Consider the following 25,464-nt stretch of genomic DNA (forward strand, 5'->3'; position numbering starts at 1 on the left):
TCTCCAAAGGCTGGAGTTAGAGATTGCCTCCTGTTGTTTGAAGTCTCAGGGACAGCAAAGACTTCTCTCTACCAGCACCTGGAGTCTCTGGAGAGACTCCTGCTCTGACAAGTGGTGCCCTACCCAGTTCCTGGGCCCTTGAAAGGAAAGCTGGTGGAAATCCAAGGAAATCGACTTCGGATGACTCCGGACCGACGCCCCTGCCGAATCCGGTAACGCCGCCTGTACCCGACGCCGCACTCCTTCGCTGGAACGCGACGCTCTTCCCAGGCCCGACGCCGCTGCAGCCCTGCTGAAGTCCGCGACGCCATGGAAGTCGCCGCACCACGTCGTGACCGACGCCGCTCGAAGTGCACGGATTCAACGTTTCGCACAGACGCCGCGATCCCCGACTTTGCGCATCGGCTTGTTTTCATTCTTCACCAAAGGTACTGTACTTGGGGGTCTACGCGACTCCGTGTCCGGCACCGCTGGTGTCGGCTTGTTGGGATCAACTCTGTCACGACGCCGTGTTAACATCTCATCGAAGCATTTTGGTTTCTAAGCTCTATTTTTGAGCTTAATCTTTAAAAATTCATAACTTGACTTGTGTGTGTCGTGTCATTTTGTAGTGTTTTCATTAAGTTACTGTGTGTTACACCTAGCACTCTGAGGTTAAGCCTACTGCTCTGCCAAGCTACCAAGGGGGTAAGCAGGGGTTAGCTGAGGGTGATTCTCTTTTACCCTGACTAGAGTGAGGGTCCTTGCTTGAACAGGGGGTAACCTGACTGTCAACCAAAGACCCCATTTCTAACAATCTCTGAATTCCGGGGTGCCCATACTAGCATGTGAATTACAGGGCATTTCTCAAATAGATGTTGGTTTTACACACTGTCTTACATTTGGAAGGAAAAAATGTAGAGAAAGACAATGGGCAATAACACTTGTTCTGCCATTCTGTGTTCCCCCAAGTCTCCCGATAAAAATGTCCCCTCACTTGCGTGGGTAGCCCTAATGCCTGCGACAGGAAACGCAACATAGACACATCACATTTTTACACTGAAATCTGACGTGTTTTTTCGAAAGTGCCTCGCTGTGGATTTTTGCGACTAGCTCAGCTGGCACCTAGGGAAACCTACCAAACCTGTGCATTTTTAAAGGTAGACATCTAGGGGATTCCCAGATGGGGTGACTTGTGGGGCTCTCACCAGGTTCTCTAACCCAGAATCCTTTGCAAACCTCAAAATTTGAAAAATACAAAAAAACAACACTTTTTCCCCACATTTCGGTGACATAAAGTTCTGGTATCTGAGAGGAGCCACAAATTTCCTTCCACCAAGCATTCCCCCAAGTCTCCCAATAAAAATGGTACCTCACTTGTGTGGGTAGGCCTAGCGCCTGTGACAGGAAATGCCCCAAAACACTACGTGGACACATCAAAATTATTAAATACTAAACTATCTGTTTTTGCGGGGGGTACCTGCGTTTTTAATCCTGGGTCCAGCAGCCATATAGGGAATCCTACAAAACCTAAACATTTCTGAAAATTAGACACCCAAGGGAATCCAAGGAGGTGTGACTTGAGTGGATCCCCCTATGTTTTCTTACCCAGAATCCTCAGCAAACCTCAGATTTAGCTAAAAAAAAAGAAAAAATAATATTTTCCACATTTCTGTTTAGGATCACTGCACTGGGAAAAATTTCCTACCACCCAACGTTCCCCTCAGTCTCCCGGTGAAAATGATACCTCACTTGTGTAGGTGGGCCAAGTGCCTGTGACAGGAAAGAGCTAAAAACATGTCAAAATTGAAGGGGAACCAAAGCGGGTCCAAAAGGGCAGTTTGAAAAAAAACATTTTTAGGCTGGCAAGTGGGGCAGAATTTTTATCAGTATAGATGAGACAAAGCTGGGTGGTTGGAACTTTGAAGGTTCCGGAAGGTTCCATCACAAAAATGTGGGGAAAATGTATGATTTCCAGAAACGTTGGCGGTTTGCAGGGCATTGTGGGTAAGAAAATGATGCGTGGTGCATGTGAAGCACAACACCCTGGAATCACCCAGATGTTTAGATTTCAGATGTGTCTTGGTCTTGTATATTTTTCTACATGGCAACGTCCCAAAGTCCAAAAAGTGCAGTCCTCACCATTCCAAGTGGGACGATTTTGAGAGTTACTCAAGCTCTCATGGCCCAAATGTAAAACCAAAACCCAAAATAATCAAATGTCCTCTTGCTTGCCATGGGATAAGATGTTTTAGTGTGCGGGGGGAGAGCTGAAAGACTGTTACCACCCTTCAGTTGGGGTGGGGGCATAACCAGGCCCAAACTGGTTGGTAGCCACCACCCCACTATTTTTTTATTTTTTTATTCCCTGGCATCTAGTAGAATTTCTGTCCCCCGGGGTGTGGATCAGGGGTAATTGACCCATCTGCCCACTGGTGAGCAGAACACCTTTAACCCCATTTATTTGGGGTGGGGGCATGGCCATACCCCCACCCGCTTATTTTGAAAAAAAAATCCTCCCTTATCTCTGGAGGGCTTTGTGCCCCCTTTGCGGGCAGATGGGTCTTCCAACAGTAATGTGTCCCCATGGGGAGCAACCCTTGCCCAAGGGGTTGCCCACCAAACAAAACAGACACATACACACACACCAATCCCTGGTGCCTAAGTGGTTTCTGCCCCCCCCCCCCGGGGCAGATTGGCCTAATGAGAATAGGCCGATCTGCACCCAAGGGGGTCAGAAATGGCCTAAAAACAATTTGTCCCCAGGGGAGCGACCCTTGCCTAATGGGTCGCTCCCCACTTATAAAAAAAACAAAAAAAAACTTTAAAAAAACCCTAGTATCTAGTGGTTTCTGCCCCCCTTCAGGGCAGATTGGCCTAATAAAAATAGGCTGATCTGCCCTCAAGGGGGTCATAAATGGCCTAAATACAATTTGCCCCCCCCTGTCGCGCCGCGCGGTGCGGCGCGAGCCGAGAGCTCGACTTCGGCCGGGCGTTCGGCTCGGGCCGCGCACCGCGTTATTAAGACGCGGCGCGCCCCCAGCCTCTCCTGCGCGTTTCGAGGCCCCAGATTTGCTTGGGGCCTCGTTCTTCCTTCTGCCTTTCACTGTCCCAGGGGTCTCTGAACCCTCTTACCTGTTTTTCTTCGTTTCTTTGTCCTTTCTTCTGTTTGCAGTCTGTTGTGTGCCTTTCTTTATGTCTTTTCCTCCTTCCCAGATTCCTGTGCTTTCCCAGCATTCCTTGTTCCCTATTCTCTATGGTTCCTCTACTATTCTGTTCTATATATTGTTTCCCTATCTAAGATGGTGTCCTTTTACTTCCTGTGGGTCACTTCCTGTTTGTTGGTATATAAGGGCTGTGTTTTTCCTCTTTCCTTGCGCTGCAACACTTTCTGCTCAGTTGGTGTCTTCGCTCCTGATTTCCTTGCCTTTTGGTTTTGGACTCAGCATTCTGTATTTCCTGATTTTTGCTCCTTTTGGATTCCTGTTTGTTGTTCTTGTTTTTCTCCAGGACTTTTCCTGTTTGGAGGTTTTTCCCCTTGGAAGGGGTTTTTCCCTCTGGCGCTACTTTCTGAAGGGCACGGTCTGTTCTTGGTGTCTCCATTGCCTACAGCACCGTGGCTACCAGAAAGAGTCGCCCCTTTTTGGGCCAAAGCCGAACATTGAAGATTCACGCCACCAGATCTGCAAATTCCAGGCGCAAGCAGCACGTGAGTCGTGACAGATTGCAGCGCCTAACCATTCCGACGTCCTCAAACACCATGGATAATACAGTGGCGGCTGCTGCAGATCCGGAGCAATCTCTGTTAACCACGATTCAGCAACAAGCCCAGGAGTTGCAACAACTACGTAATGAAAATGCTGCGTTACGACAGGCTTTGGCCCTCCGCACCAGTGATGTTCCGACAATCTCCGCTTCTACCCCTTGTTTCTCTGGTGAACCAACCAAGCTTCGCGAGTTCTTGGATGCTTTAACGGTGTATTTCGCCTTCCGACCTACTCAATTCTCCCACGACAGGACCAAGGTGAGTTATCTTATCAGTGCCTTATCCGGCCCAGCCTTGGCCTGGGCAACCCCGATGGTGTCCTCCGACGACCCTGTATTGTCAGACTATTCCGCCTTTGTGAGTCGCTTCAAACAAATGTTTAGCCGTCCTGGATTGGAAGCCTCCGCTGAAGAAGCCTTGTGCGACATCCAACAAGGCTCCCAAGACGTCCTGCAATATATAACCCGTTTTCGTCAGCTGGCGGCAGAGACCACTTGGGTGGAACGTACTCTGGTAACATTATTTCGTAGAGGACTCAAAGAAGAAATAAAGGATGAACTAGTGCATTCTACCAGAGCGGAAGATCTTCGTGGCCTGATGGATCAAGCACTGTCCATCGAATATCGTCTTCAGGAACGGAGATCGGAAAAGAAAAGGAGTAGAGGGTTTACCCAACCAAGTAGCTCCCGTGCATACCTGCAGCGTTCCGAGGAACCTCGCACTCCTGCTAGAGACATCGAAGGGGAACCCATGCAGGTGGATACTACCCGAGGTCCACTCTCTGCTAGTGAACGAGAAGACAGACGCAAGAGAGGGTTGTGCCTGTATTGTGGTTCTGCTGGTCACATACTCCGTACCTGTCCAGTACGTCCGTCCAGACCTTCGGGAAACGCCACCTCCCGTCCTCTGTAAGAAGGGAGGGGACGGGATCTACAGCTATACCTTCCATCAGCTCCTTTAATGACAATACAACTGCCTTGTTCATCTTTCCTGTCCTGTTACAACTTCCTGACGGTCGTCAAGAAAAGACTATGGCATTACTAGACTGTGGTGCTAGTGGTATATACATGGACAAGACATGGGCTGCTGCTAACCTAGTTCCTACTCAAGCAAAAGAAGTACCCGAACAGGTACACACTGTGGATGGATCTTTGATATCCTCTGGTCCTGTAGACACCACTACCCTGATGTTAAGTCTACAGGTGGGAAACCATCAAGAACACATCTCCTTCGATCTTATTACGTCCCCTAACCATACCATCATTCTTGGAATTCCGTGGCTCATTAGACATAACCCATATATAAATTGGGTTACCCGGATAGTCTCTTTGTCTTCGCAATTTTGTCACGAGAACTGTTTTACTTCCGACAAGTATTGGTCTCCGAAAAGATCCTTAGCTACTGAAGGTGCCACTGGTATGTCCATTAATACGGTCCAAGGGGTCCCAGACCACTATTTGGAGTTTCAGGATATTTTCCAAAAACCGTCAAAACCTGTGCTACCTCCACATCGAGAATATGATTGTGCAATTCCATTAGAACCCGGCACAATTGTTCCTTTTGGGAGGATGTACTCCCTCACGGAACCCGAAAGGGAAGTTCTAAAGGAGTATCTGGACGAAAATATACAGAGTGGTCTTATTGTTCCATCGTCGTCTCCGGCTGGGGCCCCTCTCTTTTTTGTGCCCAAGAAGACTAAGGATCTTCGTCCGTGCCTGGATTTTCGAGGTCTGAATAAAATCACCATTAAAGATCGTTATCCTTTGCCTCTCATCAGGGACATACTGGAAGCAATCAGAGGGGCCCAACGTTTTACTAAATTGGATTTACGAGGAGCCTACCACCTTTTACGCATAAGAGAAGGCGACGAATGGAAGACAGCATTCAGGACCCCATTTGGCCATTTTGAATATAGGGTTATGCCGTTTGGTCTTACTAACGCCCCGGCAATCTTCCAGAGATTTATGGACTCAGTGTTTTCAGACCTACTTAATCAGACAGTCGTGATCTACCTAGATGACATTCTTATTTATTCTAGAAATCCTGAACTCCATACTTCCCATGTGAAACAAGTTCTTCAAAGACTTCGTGATCACCAACTATTTTGCAAACCAGAGAAATGTGAGTTCGACATAACGGAAGTCAAATATCTGGGCTATCATTTAAGTCCCACCGGCATAGCTATGGACCAAGAAAAGGTACAAGCTATCCTAGAGTGGCCTTCTCCTTCTACCATAAAAGAAGCACAATGTTTCCTAGGTTTAGCAAACTTCTATCGACAATTCATTCTAGACTTTGCCAGTCAGACTAGCCACATAACTCACACCTTAAAGAAGGACAATTTAAAGAAGGGATTTGTCTGGACTGAGGCTGCTGAAGCAGCCTTTCAAAGCTTAAAGAGAGCCTTCACCCAAGCCCCCATCTTAAGACATCCAGATACCACCAAGCAATTTATAGTAGTAACTGATGCTTCTGAGAGAGCCATCGGAGCTGTCTTACTCCAACGACAAGAGGATGATGGCCTTGAACATCCTGTTTTCTATTTGTCTCATATCCTTTCCACAGCTGAACAACATTATTCCGTACTTGAAAGGGAATTATTGGCTCTGAAAACAGCCTGCCTTGAGTGGAGGCAGTTTCTGATGGGTTCCAAGGAACCATTTGAGGTGAGGACAGACCACCGTAATTTACAATGTTTAAGAAATTTTGTATGCCAGAATAGTCGTCAGGCCCGCTGGGCCTTTTTCTTCAGTCAGTACGATTTTTATATTACATATATTCCAGGATCCCAAAACATTCTGGCTGATGCTCTGTCTCGCCGATATCCAGAGTGTTCTCCTTCCTCATCCCAGTATCTTCTAGAACCCAGTAAGATCATTGGAGTGGCTCAGTCTTTCCTGGAAGAAGTACAACAAGAATACGCCAACCTATCGGACCATGACATAGAAGAACTAAGACCATTATTGTACAAGAAACAAGGATATTTTTATTACCAAGACCTGATATTCCTCCCTACAAACAAGGTGCAAAAGAAAGCATTACAAATGTGCCATGATTCCCCTGTAGCTGGTCACAGAGGCATCAAAGCCACACAAGAATTACTTTCACGATTTTTTTGGTGGCCTACCTGGAAACTGGATGTGGAAAGATACGTTCAGGCCTGTCCCATATGTGCCCAAGTCAAAATACCTCACACCAGACCGGCAGGATTACTACAACCTTTGCCTGTTCCATCGGCCCCATGGCATACTATCTCTACTGATTTTATGTGTTCGCTTCCACCATCAGCAGGAAACCGGGTTATCATGGTCACAGTGGATTCTTTCACAAAGATGGCTCATTTCACTGGCCTAAAAAAGCTGCCTACTTCCCAAGAACTAGGTCAAATATTCATAGATCATGTCTTCCGTCTCCATGGACTTCCACATACCATAATCTCTGATAGAGGACCTCAGTACATCTCCCGATTTTGGAAGCATTTTTGTAAAACACTGAATATGAATAGAGCCCTGTCTTCAGGGTTCCATCCTCAGACCAACGGACAGACTGAGCGTCTGAACCAAGGACTAGAGCAATATCTTCGATGCTTTTGCAATTCTACCCAAAGTAACTGGAGCACTTACCTCTCTTTAGCTGAATTTTCCTACAATAACTCAGTCCATAGTGCCTCCAAGGTCACTCCCTTTTTCTGTTCCTATGGTTTTCATCCTACCTCTTTCCCTACTTCTCCACAATCCAACTCTCCTCTACCTGCTATTAACTATTTCTCCAAACGCCTTCTCCAACTCCATAAACTAATTCGATCTAATTTGTTACATACCAAGAGGTATATGAAGAAGGCTGCAGACAAGAGACGTACAACCAATCCAAATTATCATCTGCAAGATAAAGTCTGGCTCTCCTCCAAATTCTTGCCCTCACGTCTCTCTCAAAACAAGTTCACACCTCGTTACTATGGGCCTTTCCGTATTCTCCAGTTGGTCAATCCTGTCACTGTCCGTCTTCACTTACCCCATACATGGAAGATCCATCCGGTTTTTCATGTTTCTCAGCTTAAACCTTATGTGCCTGATCCTTACTCACGTCAGTTTCCTTGTCCACCTCCTGTCCTTGTGAATGATGCTCCTGAATATGAAGTGCAGGAAATCTGTGACTCTCGTCTTTTTCATAAACGACTTCAGTATCTGATTCATTGGAAGGGTTATCCTCTCAGTGAATGTTCATGGGAGGATGCCTCTTCCGTTCACGCTCCTCTCCTGACTCAACGCTTTCACTGTTTATTCCCTCTTAAACCTGGGCCTTCGGGAGGGGGACCTACTGTCGCGCCGCGCGGTGCGGCGCGAGCCGAGAGCTCGACTTCGGCCGGGCGTTCGGCTCGGGCCGCGCACCGCGTTATTAAGACGCGGCGCGCCCCCAGCCTCTCCTGCGCGTTTCGAGGCCCCAGATTTGCTTGGGGCCTCGTTCTTCCTTCTGCCTTTCACTGTCCCAGGGGTCTCTGAACCCTCTTACCTGTTTTTCTTCGTTTCTTTGTCCTTTCTTCTGTTTGCAGTCTGTTGTGTGCCTTTCTTTATGTCTTTTCCTCCTTCCCAGATTCCTGTGCTTTCCCAGCATTCCTTGTTCCCTATTCTCTATGGTTCCTCTACTATTCTGTTCTATATATTGTTTCCCTATCTAAGATGGTGTCCTTTTACTTCCTGTGGGTCACTTCCTGTTTGTTGGTATATAAGGGCTGTGTTTTTCCTCTTTCCTTGCGCTGCAACACTTTCTGCTCAGTTGGTGTCTTCGCTCCTGATTTCCTTGCCTTTTGGTTTTGGACTCAGCATTCTGTATTTCCTGATTTTTGCTCCTTTTGGATTCCTGTTTGTTGTTCTTGTTTTTCTCCAGGACTTTTCCTGTTTGGAGGTTTTTCCCCTTGGAAGGGGTTTTTCCCTCTGGCGCTACTTTCTGAAGGGCACGGTCTGTTCTTGGTGTCTCCATTGCCTACAGCACCGTGGCTACCAGAAAGAGTCGCCCCTTTTTGGGCCAAAGCCGAACATTGAAGATTCACGCCACCAGATCTGCAAATTCCAGGCGCAAGCAGCACGTGAGTCGTGACACCCCCAGGGGAGTGACCCTTGCCTAAGGGGCCGTTCCCAATTTATAAAAAAAAAAATAAAGTAAACAAAAAAATATATATATCCCTGGTGTCCAGGGGTTTCTGCCCCCCCTGGGGAAATCAGCTTAATTATAATAGGGCGATCTGCCCCTGGGGGGGTGCAGAAAAGGCCTAAAAATATTTTGCCCCCCTGGGGAGCAGCCCTTGCCCAAGGGGTCGCTCCCCTTATACATAAACATAAATTTAAAAAATCCCTGGCGTCTAGTGGTTTCTGTCGCCAGTGGGGGCGGATTGGCCTAATAAAAATAAGCCGATCTGCCCTAAAGGGGGGCAGAAATGGCCTAAAAATAATTTTCCCCCCGAGGGAGCGACCCTTGCCTAGGAGGTTGCTCCCCTCCTGCAAAAAAAAATAATAATAATACATAATCCCTGGCATCTAGAGGTTTCTGCCTCACCCAGGGGCAGATAGGCTTAATAATAATAGGCCGATCTGCCCCCAGGGGGGCAGAAAAGGACTTAAAAAGAATTGCCCTCCTAGGGAGCGACCCTTTCTCAAGGGGCTGCTCCTCTTATTGAAATATATATATAACAAAAAAATCCCTGGTTTCTAGTGGGCATTTCTGCTGCCCGATCGCATCGCGATGGGGCAGCAGAAATGCTAAGAGAGACATGAAAGGAAAGGTCTTTCCTTTCCTTTCATGCCTCTCCCGTGCCACCTCCCAATCGGAAGAGAAATGCTTTTGCTAGCGCTCACACCGTGGGCCCGGTGCAGGATGAGCTGTTCTCATCCCCAGCACACAGGAACCGTGTCTGACGACGAGACCAGCTCGTACGATGTTTATGTTTAATAAAATATGGCTGAGTCTTCTAGACCCCTATCTCAAAAAATGAGTGACATTTTTGGGCCTATCCAAGGTGGAATGGGGTGGGTATATTGTGGGAGGTTGCTCAAATGTCAGATAGGGAGGCCTCAGCGATATAAAGCCTTGTGGGCCCTGTGGTAACTCAGTCACAATGCACTTCAATAATGTAGCTTCTCTCTCTCATAGTATAATACTGCAAATCCCTACAGAATCTTGAAGCAAATGAGGTGCCATCTGAGCTTGTTATCAAAGCAAAGTGACCACATGGGAGTCTAGGAGACAAGGGTGTCCACTAGAAAGGTTGGAAACGCTTGATAAAAGGTCTTTGTACCAGACCCATAATGTCAAAGTGAATCTTTTTTTAGACCAGAACCCAACCTGAGTCACAGAGATCTTGACATATGTGATCCAACTTCTAGAGTCCTTCACCACAGGACTGCTGTAACTGAACGTTTTGTAGTTTCATTATTGCAGGTTGGTACACCAAGAAAAGAATTAAGCCGTTGTCTAGGCAAGTAGAGGTAATTGTGGTAACTACTTAAGTTTCACATAAGAGCGTAACCAAAAGGTAACTTTTTTTTACAGCATCAGCAGAAGAAAGTAATGAGAATCCAGAGTCTACCTGCACTTTAATTGAAAGTTTTTTTGTTCAGTTTGTATCCCAGAATATTTATATTTTTCAGTGGTGTTGGGGTGGGGGTTACAGCCTCCCTGGCCAAATGGAAGCATTTGAGGTAATCACTTCCCTCCTTTGCTAAGATCTCAATCCAGTCTATATTCAAAGTAAAACAATTAAGTCACCAAACTGTAGCGTAATCCGTGTCAATAGCCCTAGTGCAAGGAAGGACATGAGCCTCCTGGCTGCTGTTTGAAACATAAAATACAGCAATAATCAGGGTTTAGTGCCCCCCCATTGGTACAGCAGGTGCGGTTGCAATGGAAGCTATGCCCCTGTCATCAAACTCAGATGTGGTTAATAAAGAAATTAGGATTGGGATGAAGTCCTCTGACTTTCTCAAAGAAGAGTCTGGCTGCTATTAGCACATCTGTAAAATTGAAAGCTAAATGATCTAATGTGGAAATTGATTGAACATAGGCACTGAAAATGATTTGCAGTGGTGAGGAGCTCTATATAACCCCATATTATTTAAGGCTAAGCCTTGGACGAGAAACATGGTAAAAATGGACAGAGGCCATGTGGCCCCAGCTTTGGTGCTGCTCTGTGGTCACGCTGGCAGGGCTGACTTCCACCCCCTTGCCTTGCAAGACAAGGGTGCGGAAGGAAATCGGGAATCACACTTCACTTCTGCCGGCTGCTACCACACCGGGGGGGTGGGGTTATGTGCCCCCTTCTCGGCTTCTCTTTTCTTGCAGAGTGCAGCGATAGAAGGCAGATCGAATCAAAGTCTGCGGCGACGGCGGGCTTGACTCAGAGTATCCAGCAGCTGCTACATGTCCCTCGGCCTGCCACGGTTGATTTTTGGCATCTGTCACCTTTTTTCCTCAACACCTGACTCAGGGTATCCAGCAGCTGCAACTGCACATCCCTCAGCATACTGCAGCTGATTTTAGGCACCTATCTCACCTTTTTCCTTGACTCATTGCCCTGCAGTGCTCCATGGGGGGGAGCCTCATATTTGGGCCTCACTAAGTTATAACTTTCCTGTGGGAGAAGCCTCCTATTTGGGTGCCTGTGTCTTTATTCCTTAGTGGTGGGACACTGGGCCTATGATAGTACAGGCTTCCATGAGAAAGGGTTTTAATCCTGCCAATGCTGCCGAAGTAATCTTAAGGCAGTATTTCGAGCACTTTAATGGATTTATATCAAAGTAGTCTCCCCCAAGAATATTGAAGACTGATGCTTGCCTAATTCAAGCAGAGTGGGCTGTGCAGGCTCTGTTCCTATTAAGGGCTTTCTACATCTGATGAAACCCCCAGGCCCCCTGCTGCACCTTCCTGGCCTTGGGTGACTTCCCAGGCTTTGCCAATCAGCCTTGTATCATCGTTTAGAACCAGTCAGGGGCAGGAATGTGGATCATCTGAATTTTGGGTAAGTGTGGGTATTGGTGTATTGGGAATTGATTGTTTTCCTTCTGCACATATTTTGCCTTGCTGGTTTTGGCGGGCCCCTGCTTTGGTGCTACTATTTTGGGTATTGTTGTTCAGTGGGCTTATTCTGGGTTGTGGCTTCAGGGGTCAGTAGAGTGGGCACGAAGAAAGGCAGGGACCCTGAATTGACCCAGCAGTTGAAGTTGGTTCTGGCTACGTTATGGGGTTAGGGGGGCTCTGAAGACTCTGGGTCCGAGTCAAAGAATTAGGAAGCCAGAGTAGTAGGTGATAGCCCTAGGTGGCCCCACATGCCCCCTGTTTTGCCTTCCCCCAGTCGGACACAGGGCAAAGAAGCAGTCCCGTGCCCACCCTGGGGTTGTGGTGGTTGGGTCCTTTCCCACCCCCAAATGAGCAACGGTTGGAGCTCCTGCTGCCATAGCATCTCACACGGTGCCCATTATGCCGGCCCCTGATACTCATTCCCCCACTACCCTTACAGTGCAGCAGCATACGGGAGGGAGGTGGTCAGGGCGGCCACCTGATGCAACCCAATTCTAACCCTCCTGGCATCTATGGCCCTGTCCTCAGTACCGGCTGGGGCTAATAATGTTGAACTACAGGGCAACTCATCTTCAGCAACAGTAGCTCTCCCCTCAAAGATCACACACATAGTCCCACCAGCTTCTCAGGAGCTTTCCTCTCCCCCCTCCTGCCAGGGGCTACCAACTCAATCACACAATGCAATGGCTCACGCTCTGCTTTTCAGAGGACCAGCTGTTGTCCAAATTGCCCTCTCCTACAGCCACCCCGTTCTAAGCCTGGTGACTCCTACCACTCCCTAGTTGTCTTCCAACGACAGAGGGAATGTCATTGCAGACCTTAAAAAGCAGGCAGAGGCAGTTGGTGCAATGCACATTAGCGGGACAAGTGCCAGCAACAATGGTGCAGGTGCCACTACTCCAACTGGAGGGAAGGAGCCTCCTAAGGCTGATTCGCTGCCAGATAAGGCTGATGACCAAGGTGGGGTGAAAATGGTCTCCTTTCATGCTTCGATTTGCAAGGGTCAGGGTACTTTATTATCTCATCCAGGAAAGTTGGTTTCACATGTTCCTATGGATGTGAAAGAAAATATTTGGAAGGGGGATTTTGTGGATATATTTTCGTTGATTAGGGCTAAGAGAAGTGAATGTGAACCGAAATATAAAGATGGTAAGGATGCATCAGCAAAGGACAAGAAACCCAAGGTCGAAGGGAGCACAACAAATTGGTTATTCAGGTTTAATGTGATGTTGGAGAAAAAGCCCGGGTTAGCAACTTCCATGATATTTTATTCTAATAAGATATTAAAAGCACATCACATTTAGAGCGTACCGCCTGGTTGGATTATGACCATAATTTCAGGTGGGCAAAGGTGAAGGATCCTGACATAGGCTGGGATCAGACTGAGGTTAATGTATAGCTGGAGAGCATTATTAATAAGACACCTTTGAAGCAGCCTTTTTGTCAGCAATGTGCAGGAAACAGGTAAGGTTATTGTTGGGCCTTTAATAGAAAGGTGTACACGTGCCAAGCAGGGTCCTGCATGTACAAAGCATGCTTGTTCCTTTTGCGGCCACCCATCTAATCCTGAGTTTAAATGCAGCAAAAGGTCCAAAGACAAAAGCAGAGAAGAAGTTAAGGCTAACAGCTAATCATGACTTGCCCACTCCAGTCCAAATCACTAAATAGATCCCTTGGTTGCACTCACATCCCAACAAAGACACTGCAAAGTTGTTGTATCTAGGTTTCTTCTCTGGTTTCAGGATTGCTGCCCTTACAGTGGCCCCCATCACTCATTAAAATGAATTTTTGACCGCTCACATGCACCAGGATATGGTCTCCTAGAAGATTGAGAAAGAGAGGTCTTTGGGTAGGGTAGCTGGCCCCTTCCCCACCCCTCCTCTGAGGGACTTTGTATGTTCCCCTCTGGGAGTGATTCCCAAGAAGGAGCCAGGGCAATTCAGACTTGCTCATATTCACTTAGCCCCCAAAGATTCCTCAGTGAATGATGCAATCGACCTGAAGCTATGCTCTGTATAGTATACATCTGTAGACCAGGCGCTTGCAAAGCTATGTGAACTCTGGCTGGGGGCTCTTCTAGTGAAGACCGACAGAGTGCACTGGCAGTAATAGGAAGGCAAATTCTAAGGATTAGCACCTTTTAGGGTTTCATTTTGCAGGCTCCTATTACTATAACTGTATGCGATGGGGTGTATTGTCTTATGTACTTACTTTGGGCAGTTTAAGCTCTCTATTGGAATGGATATTTATCATGTGCACTGGCCAAAAGGAAATTATTCACTACCTCAATTTTTTGGTGTTGGGCCCACCAAATTTGTGGGCGTGTCCATGGGCATTGACCAGTTTGACGTCGCTGTTTGAGGATCTGGATGTTTCCTTAGACCCAGAGAAGACAGTGGGCTCTTCAACTTGCCTTACATTCCATGCCATTGAAATTGATTAAGTGGCTGGTGAAAGCCACCTCCCATTTGATAATGCATGGGATTTCAGGCAGTCAATTAAGACAGTGTTAGCACAGAAGAAAGTCACTTTGCATCAGCCCCAGGTTTTTGTGGGTCAGCTGAACTTCGCCCTCAGGATTTTCCCCATGGCTCGCCCCTTTTCTCATTCCATCACTAGGATAATGGAAAGCCTTAAAGAAAAACATCTCCATACTCAACTGTCTTGGGAGATTAAAGAGAACTTGAAGAGTTGGTCCACCTTCTTACAGCAATTTAATGGTGCTGTTATATGGCCTTCCCTTCTGGTGTCTAGTTCTGCTATGGGTCTTTTCACTGATGCAGCAGGCAGTACAGGGTTTGGAGCTATACTAGTCCCGAAATGGTGCAGAGGCGACTGGCCGGCAACTTGGCATGGTAGTGGCATCACCAAAAATATCCCTTTCTTGAAATCTCCATTGTATTAACAGGAGCTGTGTTGGCACAGGTGCTCAAGGAAAGCTGTGTTATTTTCTGATCAGACAATATGGTGGTGGTGGAAGCCATCAACAGGCAAAGGGCTTTGTGTAGTTTTGTTTTGAGACTGCTAAAACATTTGGTCCTGTTATGTTTTAAGTTTAATATTCTATTTCAAGCTAAACATGTTTCTGGCATTCATAATAACTCTGCATATGCCTTATCTCGCTCCATCATGCAGGAGTTTTGGGAATATAATTCAGAGGCAGCAGAGGAGATAACAGAGTTCCCATCATTTCTGTAGAGGATGGGAGACCCCTACCAAATTTAGTGGCAGCATCACTGGCAAGGCACATGTGGGTCTTATGAAAAGTAATTTGCACAATATAGATCTTTTCTGCATGCTTGTGGTGTCACAGAAACATTCTCTGCATGGACCATTTGCTTGTTTTTGGGTGACCTTAGAGAGCAGGGCAATCGGGTATTGTATGCAAGGGTCCATCCTATTGCATTTTTTTTTGCAATATTGCAGGGCGTGGAGGACAGACTTAATTCCTTCATTATCAAGAGAGCAGTAGCTGGCTGGGCAAGAATCGAGGGCAGAAGGAAAGATAGCAGACGGCCCATCACTGCGCATATTTTGGATCTCCTCCTTTCCAACTTTCAAAGAATTTGCACTTCTTTGTATGAGGCTATTCTATTTGCCATGGCCTTCTATGGCACCTTCTGGGTTAGTGAGTTGGTGGGGTCTGCCAAGACTGATCTCGGAGGGGGCTTACAGTGAGCAGATGTTCGGCTAGGTGTGGACTGGCTATTGATTTGGTTGAGATAGTCAAAGACCAACCAGGAGAGGAAAGGGTCAGCGATCAAACTCAGAGCTGCACTGGCTCCCCACTATGTGCCGTTGATCGCTTGGGGTCTTAGCGGTTTGGCCAGATACATGATCCCCAGACTTGTTCATCCATTCAATCAAAGATTGCTTATCACGTTATCAGTTCTCAGCAGTCTTGTCCGCTTCTTTTTGGGCAGCTGGGGTTGACCCAACCGGGTACTCTTTACATTCTTTTAGAATAGGAGTGGCCACAGTGGCTGCGGGTGCAGGCACATCATCTGAGGAGGTCCAAAAAAAAAAAAAAAAAGGCTGATGGTCATTGATTTCTTACAAACGTTACATTTGCCATGATTTGCAATGACTGTGCAGTTTCGCTTTGTGCTTGTGTACTCACGCTTGTGTCTTTTCTGTTTTAGTAGAATGTCGTCTTGTGTAGTGTGGGTTCTTGGTCATTCCTTCATCTAGCCGGCAACCTACTAGATGCAACAGCTCCGGAATCCCAAGCTGGTACCTCTAAGTGATGTGTCCTTACGATGGTGTGGGATTGGAGGTCTGCACATCACACAGTCACAGTGGCTGATCAAGGTAGCAAGGGACTACAGTTCCTTGACCTCATTGTTGTTCGTCTTGGTGGTAATGACCTGGTGAACCTGCGGAGCAAGGCCTTCAGAGAGGTGATCTTGAGAGAACTTGCCCAGCTGGCAAAGGACTTCCCGTAGGCAGCTATTGCATGGCCTCACATGGTCTCCCGCCGCAACTGGGACAAAGACATTAGGTCTCAGACAATCAATGTATCTGTGCGACGATTGAACTCTGAACTGGCTAAACTGTGCCTTGGCACATGGCACCCCTTGGATATCCAACACAAATTGTTAAGAGGTAAGGACATGTTTCACAAGGACGGTGTACACTTCTCTGGTGCAGGTACAGATCTTTTTATTGCGGACATTTGGTCCTGTGCTCAGAGTGTCTTTGGGGGTGGGGAGGGCGAAGGGCCACTTGGCCACTGGTCACCCTTGTGGCGGGTTCTCAACTACTAAATGCACCCCTAGGCAGCAGAGGGGCTCCCAAAGCAGGGTGCCCTGGACCACACTTTGGTTCAGGACTGCTGGACCCAAGCCTACCAGCGGATGCACACATCAGCTTGGGGGCTAGGGGGTGCATAGGGCTCCAGCTCCTGGTCACCTTACCGCAGCCCCTGTGGCAGCTCAGTGTTGGAGGGCGGAGCCTCTGGCATGAGGACAAGGAACAGAGGTGGGGACCAGCCTGCAGTGAGGCAGGTGGTGTGGTTTCACCTGTTTAGTACAATGGCGTTTAGGATTGCAGGAGGTGCCTGGTGTTGAGGGTGGTATCAAGCCACATATTGTTCTGTCTGATTTCACCTGTCTGATGTTGCTCTCACTGATTTATTTACCAGTATGTATTACTTATGTTCTTTACGACATTTCACTGAAGTTGTCTTAATAATCTAACATAGGCTAATGTTTTATTTCACTTGTTTTATAAACTTTGACTCAAAATCACGGTCTACTTTTGTCAGTGTTATGTTGGTGTTGTGCTGGGGCCAAACTGGGGGCATCTGGGTCCTATAAGCATTAACGGATTTCTTTTAGCATTGTGGTGAATCAGAATAATGTTGTTCCTTCAACTCCTGTCAATTCATGTCACGAGATTCTGGGTCTGTGCTTCAAGGTATCAAAGGCCACAGAGAAGTCTAAAAGAGCCAGAGTATCCCACCGACCAGCACCTGTAATAATACACAAGTAAAGCAGCTCTGCAACCAGTACAAACCCATAGCTCCAGTCTGTCTAAAGCTGACGATATGAATCATTTGTGTTTTTGGATTTACGTTAGACTTGTCATTCTTGGCATGGTCTCCCCTAACATTTTGCCTCTTTTCCCCAGGTTGATGATGTGTGCTGGACTCTGTCTTTGATACACTGGGCACTTTACCACTGCTATCCAGTGCTAAAGTGCAAGTGCTCCTATGTAAAATGTATGTGTAATTGGCTTTCCATGATTGGCATATTTGGTTTACTAGTAAGTCCGTAGTACAGTGCACTAGAGGTGCCCAGGGCCTGTAAATCAAATGCTACTAGTGGGCCTGATTCACTGGTTGTGCCACCCACATAAGTACCCCTGTAAACATGGCTCATACCTGCCATTGCAGTGCCTGTGTCTGCAGTTTTAACCTGCCAATTCGACTTCACATGTGTACCCACTTGTCAGGCCTAAAACCTTCCCTTTACATACATGTAAGGCACCCCTAAGGTAGGACATAGGTAGCCCCATGGGGGAGGTGCAGTATATGTTAAAGGTGGGAAATGTACTGATGTACTTTACATGTCCTAACAGTAAAATACTACTGAATTCAGTTTTCACTTTTGCAAGGCCTATCTCTCTCATAGGTTAACATGTGGGCTGCCTTTGCAAACCTTCAAAGTGCAGATTCCCTTTGAGAGCAGATAGAAATGAGGGGTTTGGTGTCTCTGAACTCACAATTTAAAAATACATCTGTTACTGAAGTTGGTTTTTAGATTGTTAGTATGAAAATGCCACTTTTAGAAAATAGGCATTTTCTTGCTTAAACCATTCTCGAACTTTGCCTGTTTGTGGATTCCCTCTCTGGGTCAGTTTGACAGTCGGGCTGATGGTGAATCCCCTCTAGAGAGTGAGACAAAGTGAGCTGGTGTGTAGTCTGTATATATTGATGGGCCATTTCTGCTAGAGTGGAGGGAGGAGTGGTCACTTACACCTGAATGGGCTGTGCCTGCCCTCTCACAATGTAGTCTCTAACTCCCTGGTGCCTGGCCTGGGCAAGGCAGGCTCTTGTGAACAACAGAGGCTTTTCTTTGACGTTTACCAACTTCAAAGGCAGAAAGGGGTTTAAGTATTGTACCCAAAACCCCTGAACATTAGATCACTTCTGGAACCAAGAGGAGCCTCTGCCAAGGAGAAGAGCTGAAGAGAAGTACCGCCCCTGCCTGTGACTGTGCTTTGTTGGGCTATCCTGCAGTGGATCGTTCTGCCTGTGAAAGGGGAAAAAGACTGGACTTTGTGGTATATTCCTGCTTGTGAAAAATCTCCTAGGGCTTGAATTGAGCTCGTCTCCTGTTTTGAAGTCTCAGGGTCATCAAAGACTTCCTCTGCCAGCACCTGGGCTCTCTCCTGAGACTCCTGCCCTGCCAAGTGGTGCCCTACCCAGTCCCCGGACCCTTGAAAGGTGAAGTTGGCAGAACAAGAGCTAAAAATCCATGCACAGAGCGCCGTGCAGGATATTTTTGATGCACCATCAGCAACGTGGCTGATAAACGACGCGTCACCAGCTTTGCGGGTAAAATCAATGCTCCACCGACGCATTGCGGCTGGACAAACAATGTACAACACCCACTTGCGGCTGCTGATAATGACGCAAACCCCGCAAAGTTTAGTTTTCTAACACAGTGCGACCAGATTTTCCACCTATCGTCCCTGGGCGTCAAAGTCAACATGACTCTGCGCAAATCCGAGGTTCCCCGTCCAGAAATCGACACATCGTTCTCTTGTGAGGGAGAAAAACAACGCATCGCCGACCCGACCGGAGAATGAACAACGCAGGGTGTCCCTTGCAAGGAAGGAATCGACTAATCGCTAACTTTCCCGACACACACTCGCCTGTGCTGCTTTATTTTTTACGCAAACTAGGTACTTTGTGCAAAATCATTGTTTCAATTTTTTTCCAAGGAGTAAGACTCATTGTTTTGAAAATTCATATTTTAACTTGTGTATGTTGGATTTTTTTCGTTTTGGTCTTGTTTGATTTTGATAAATATTACCTATTTTTCTAAACTGGTGTGGTGTCCATTTTGTAGTGTTTTCACTGTATTACTGTGTGTGTCGGTACAAATAATTTACACATTGCTTCTGAGTTAAGCCTGCCTGCTCGTGCCAAGCTCCCAAGGGGATGAGTGGGGGTTAACCAGGTGTGTTTCTCCTTTGACGTGACTAGAGTGAGGGTCCTTGCTTGGACGGGGGTAACCTGACTGCCAACCAAAGACCCCATTTCTAACAATTCAATATGGCTTCTTTGGCAGCCTATGTCTCCTTTAGCTTTGGCAGTGAGATTGTCCTACAGTTGGCTGGGTAATGGGGTCAAATGAGGGCTTTTTAGCAGTGCCAACAGGACAAGGAACATATGCGCATTCAACTCCCTTGGACTGAGAGAGAAAACACAAATTGCAATCTGTAAAATTAGAAATACGTTTAGTATTGTGATTTATACGACAGTTCTGAGTGTTATTAACAGGGGATGTACTTTTGCCTATTTTAGTGCCACTCAATCTGTTGACCTTAAAACAATGAAAGGCCGTTGTGCCCTTACTGAGGTTTGAACTTCGAATTAATCGCAACCTACAGATCACACCGAATATTACCAGTAGGCACCTAACTCGCTAAACACTTTGTTATACATTGCAGCTTTGCTGGGTTTCTTTCGGAGCCTTCATTCTCCAGCTTGGATGCCATCAAGATTTGCTTTTGCACAATTCACCAGGCGATTGCTGTAATTTCATTGTTATCTTTGAGCAGAGGAATTTGGCCCTGAGATAGAGCGGAAGTTCGTACTTCAAAACACCTCCGCATTACAAGCAAAACATATAAGTGTAAGAAATAAACGTGTTTGTATCACTGAACAAAAAGAAGTTGTTCAACGCTCCTGACATCTGTTTTGTTTGTTGGCAAAGCCGATAAAAATTGATGACCTTGAACTAAAAAAATAAATAAAGTTATTTGATATTACTCATACGAAGGGACGGGAACATTGCAGAGAATGTATCTGCTGCACAAAAGACGTCCTTCGGAATAACGTTTGCCGCAAGGGCTATTCTAGTGAGTGGCTCGACATTCGTCATCCTATGCAATGTGACGCACACCGAATGGAGCCGTGTACTTGTTCATTATGTTTGAGTGATTGATCCTTCAAATACTTATGTCTTTTCATTAAGTGCTTTGAATACAAATTCAGAAGTACGGGTTCTCACTCTCCAGAGTACCTGCTTGCTTCTGAGAAGTGTACTCTCCCATTAAAAGTATTGTACCAGTGCTGAGAAGTGCAGGCACTGCCCCTTTCATATTAAACAGAGTACCACATTTGCACTGATAAAAACTGAAGTCAAATTATAATACATGGCATCGTGTAAGTTTGAATAGTTAGTCGGCTTTATTTGTTTTTTGGGTAATAACAGCAAAGTCCGCACACATACATAAATGTTTTTGCAGAAGTTGGTGCATTCCTGGATGAAAGGTGGAGTGCAATGCCATAAAAGGCTTTGCAATTTACACGGATCATGAGGTAAGCCTAAAATAGTTGTGTGCAAAGCTGCTTTCTCGCCATCCAAAATTCCCAAAATTGGTCCTTTATGAATGTTGCGAACTTTCCCAGGTTACCTTAGACCATGGGTACTCGCAAACATTTTCCCAGGGGCCAAAAAGTTTCATCTGTGATGTGCCCGGGGGCCGCATTAATGCCAGGGCAGTGGCGGTCGGGTGGGGTGGCTGGGGGGGATTGGTGGCAAGATAGGTGTAGGAGAAGCGAAGGATATACATCTAGTGGCTGAAATAAACAATGGGAAACCAGAAAACCTGGAATTAATCCTGGCTTATCCACTTTTCTAAATTGCGTGAGCCTAGGCAATTGTTTAATATCACTTCCCCTCCTTTTTCTGCATTATCACATATGAGAGGACCTCGAATTACATGATTTCATGGTGTGCGCTGCTTCTAACCTGCTTCTATGTTTCATTTGCTGCTTCTAACCTGCTTCTATGTTTCATTTGCTGCTTCTTACCTGCTTCTATGTTTCATTTAATAAACTATAATGTTGTTCATGTATGATAGGAACCCAGCCTACCCATAAAGTGCACATACCAAGTGACTTGTCTCTTTAATTTACTACTGGTACTGTTATCAGGGTAAGGGGGAGAATTAATGTTTCCAAATTTATGTTTGAAAACTATCACTTTTAAATGAATACATCTCAATGCACTGATAAAATAAATTGTTCTAAGGTGAAAAGGTTCTGCATGTTAACTCAATACACTTTTTTTAATTTTGAAGAGACTCTTAGTTTATGACACTTATGCTGCAAGATGTCTTTAAAAATGAAGGTGTTTCTAAAGTTAAGTGCAGGAGTCCCTAGTTATTTCCTTTCTTTTAAGTTTGAAATAAATGAGTGTGTGTCTATTTAATATTTTTACTGTTAGTGTGGAGTCGAGCAAACAGCTGCTCAGTGCTCCTGTTGGCCAGGGGGCCGCATGTAAAGGTCAGAGGGGCCGCATGAGGCCCGCGGGCCGTACTTTGAGTATCCATGCCTTAGACCAATAGAGTACCTATTTTGGCAGCTTTAAAAAAAAATAATAAACAACAAAAGTAACGTGAGAGCATAAACTAATCCAAAACTTGTAGCCATTGCTTTATTACAGACCTTTGATCATTCATAATACTTTCATTGTGACGTTACAGGGCCGGCCCTAAACCGGATTGATGGGACAGCGCCCTAGGCGGAAAGAAACATTTGTGTTTGTTGTGGGGGTGGGGGTTGTTGTGTTGGAAGTCAGGAGGTGTGAGAAAGATGGGAGGAAGGCAGGGGGTTGATAGGGTGCTAACAATTATGCTGCAGTATTTTAAGGAATGTTTACTAAGTCTTTAACTGGACCCAATTGAGAGTGAGTGGGATGAAGGAGCAGCTGCTCGCATGACATTAGGACACACAGCTCCCTGCTGCGCCCCCTGGAATATTGGGGTCCCGGGCACAGCTCGCCCATGCGCAAGGTCGGCCCTGCACCGTTGTCCATCACTGGCATTTCTTATTGGCTCCTGCTGGGTCGTGAGACCGACACATGAGGTACAAGTGTGCATCCAAAAAAGCTATAATCTAACTTGGTGTAAATATTGTTCTGCATATCGCCCAGCTTCCAGTAGAAGTTTATCTTAAAAAACATCATGTCAGCCACTGGCTTCCTAGAAACCCGTTGTGTCTTTAGACGATATTGAGAACCAAAAAAAACGGTACTCTTTCTCAATTTCTGCACTGATTTAGGTTACTGCATACCATGGGACCGACGAGTAATGTGCGTATGGAATTTACAACCCTGCACAAGCAACTTCAAATGGAACAAGATACCCTGGAACTGTTCATATGTGCTTTGACTGGACACATTACTGGGACAATGTTATGCAAATCATGTGAACAATGCTGCAAAAAACGGCAGCAAGCAGCCTTGGTCAAGATCTAAGGGGTGTAAATAAGGGTGGAACAACAAAAAAACACTAGAAAGTATAAGGTTAGATTTACATATGAGATTCCAAATAGATATTGAGTACTAATGATATATGTGACACGTTTTATAAAACTGTGGAAAGAACTAACTTGTTTTAGGTCAACTGCAGATCGTCCGTTGCCCAGTATCTACCAACTCTACACTTACTTGCACACTCAGGGATGTAAATTCCCTGACATGCCAGAAGTATTCGAATTGAAATTATGCACAGGTTAACCACTGATGACATCATAGGAATGACTCAGTCCCACAATTAGCCCTTCTAGAGAATCCTATTTGGATGCAGATGTCATGCTCCCCCTGGCATTTTCGGTAATTAAGTGACAATTTCTGGTGAAGTCTTCAAGGCCAAAGGACATGTGATATCACACAACCTTTGACCCTTGTGTCATCAAAGAAAGTAATGTAATTTGATCATTGATCCTAGTGGCTTTACAATTAAGTGATATAATTAAGTGAAAAAACATTCAATTAGTAATCGTTGAAAAAACAGAAAAGTATAAAAGTAGACAAAAGTGCATTTCAGTAATCAATTGCAAAAGTATCTATGCTCTTACTATGAAGTAATAGAGCTACAACTATAAACAGCCAGAAATACAGCAATCACAGGTGAACTGAAGCCATGATAATCCCAAGAATAGCTTCACACTCAAGCACAGATTTGGATGCCAATGCATTACCATAATGTGCTAACCACAAACATCATTACCTCCTTGAGTTCTTCGTTGCCCCAGTTAGAACAGAGGCACACACGAAGGGAACTGAAGGGGCCGGCATGTTAAACGGCACCGAGGCCACAGAAGGTGGGTCCATGGAGGGGACAATGGCAAGGAAATGGCACCCGCCCCGAAATGAGGGGAAGAAATGGTGCCAAAGCAAGAAGGAAAGGCGCAAAGCCTGCTGGCCAATGAGAAGGCTGGGCGGAGTTCAAAATGTAAACATTGAGGGCATTGTAGCTCCCTTAAGAGTGTGCCAATGGCCTGCTCATTGCTCGGGATGGGTGCCGTTCTTTAACCCAAAGGATTTCCCCCTCCCCAGAGAGCACATAACAGAGGTGGATGGGGTGTGTGTGTGTGTCTGTATGTGTGTATGTGTGTGTGTGTGTGTGTGTGTATGTGTATGTGTGTATGTGTGTGTGTATGTGTCTGTCTGTCTGAGGGAGCACCTTTCACTCTCTCCTCGAGTGTCATCTCTGGTTCTTCCTGTGGAACAGAAGAGGCTGAGGCCAAACAATTAAAGGAATGGGTGCATCCTAGAAAGACTGTGTGTGCTTGTAACTAAGACAGTGAGGAACACCAATAGCAGAACTGTGTGTTTGAATATAGAGGGCTACCGCGTGCTCCTGGTGCCCCAACAACAGAGCTTATTACACCACGTGGAAAAAACTGCAGAGAGTGATCTCTGGGCATTTTTCAATAAAGAACAGCAAACCAAAACAATAAAAGGGATAAGGAAGTGACACTTGGGTACTGCAACAAATGCAAAGTGAGCAAGAAGAACTGCTCACTGAGGCTCATTCTGGTAACATCAGTACTAGCCCCCTCCTTCTCTGAAAGCTTGCAGGGACAGCCCAGGAGGGTGATGCAACCTGCAGGGCAAAAAGGGCAGCTAGCAACAATCAGAGCCATTAAGTGGCTGAGCAGGCCATCAGAGTCTACACGTGGACAGCCCCACTGAGGGCAACCTGCGGTGCTAGAGGCTAAAAGCATTCAAGCCAGTCTACAGTTAGGGACAGCTAGCGACCCAGACTTGTGGGAAGGTCACAGAAGGATCAGCAAGGCAAGTAAAGCCGCATGCAGAGAAGCAGGGACAGCCAGTGGCTGTCAACGTGACCCATTTGCACGTGAGTTGGAGCAGCAACCTGAGAAGGTTGTCAGAATCAGGCAGCAACATGCAGCCAGAAGACATCAATGAAATCATCAGGACAGCAGGAGAAGCAGGCAAACATAGCAAATAATGGCTCTTGAACCAGCTGAGAGGGGAGCAAAGCAGTTGGGGCAGCCCAGAAGAACCCAGCGACGGAGGCAAAAGAGAGAGAGGATCCAAAGAAACTCCGAAGCATCACCAGCAAGGGTGGCAAGAAGGCGGCAGAGAGCAAAAAAAAAAAAAGAGGACAAAAAACAGGTGATAACGCCCCTGGATGCATGCCGTCAACATCGGGACAGCCAAGTGTCCATAGGTCTTAAGGATGGTAAGGAGATTGGTGACGCTAGAGCACCAGCAGGAAGGCCAAGCCTTCAAATGGTGATTAGATAAGCACGATTGTACAGGCATGCTTAAAACCATTGCCACCACTGCTATATGCCAATTTGCCAACACAGAGGGGCAGACATGCTTGGGGAGAAGAAAGGCAATAGGTCCTGGGGCGCAGAGACCAACGGTGGGGATCACAGAAGCACTGCACGCACAGCCACACAGGCCCCAAGCAAAGTAGCCACCATTGAGGATACTCTATAAATTAACCAAACCCACCCAACCCCAAGGGAGGTGTGTAGGAGTAAGTCAGAGGGCAAAGTCCAAGGCCAAAACAGGGGCAGGCTACCACCACAGGCTTACAAGAGGGGCACACTAGGACACCTATACATGGTGACAGGGGCTAGGTGCCTAGAG

The sequence above is a fragment of the Pleurodeles waltl genome, chromosome 2_2 (assembly GCF_031143425.1).
Source record: "Pleurodeles waltl isolate 20211129_DDA chromosome 2_2, aPleWal1.hap1.20221129, whole genome shotgun sequence".
In the NCBI taxonomy this organism is placed as follows: Eukaryota; Metazoa; Chordata; class Amphibia; order Caudata; family Salamandridae; genus Pleurodeles; species Pleurodeles waltl.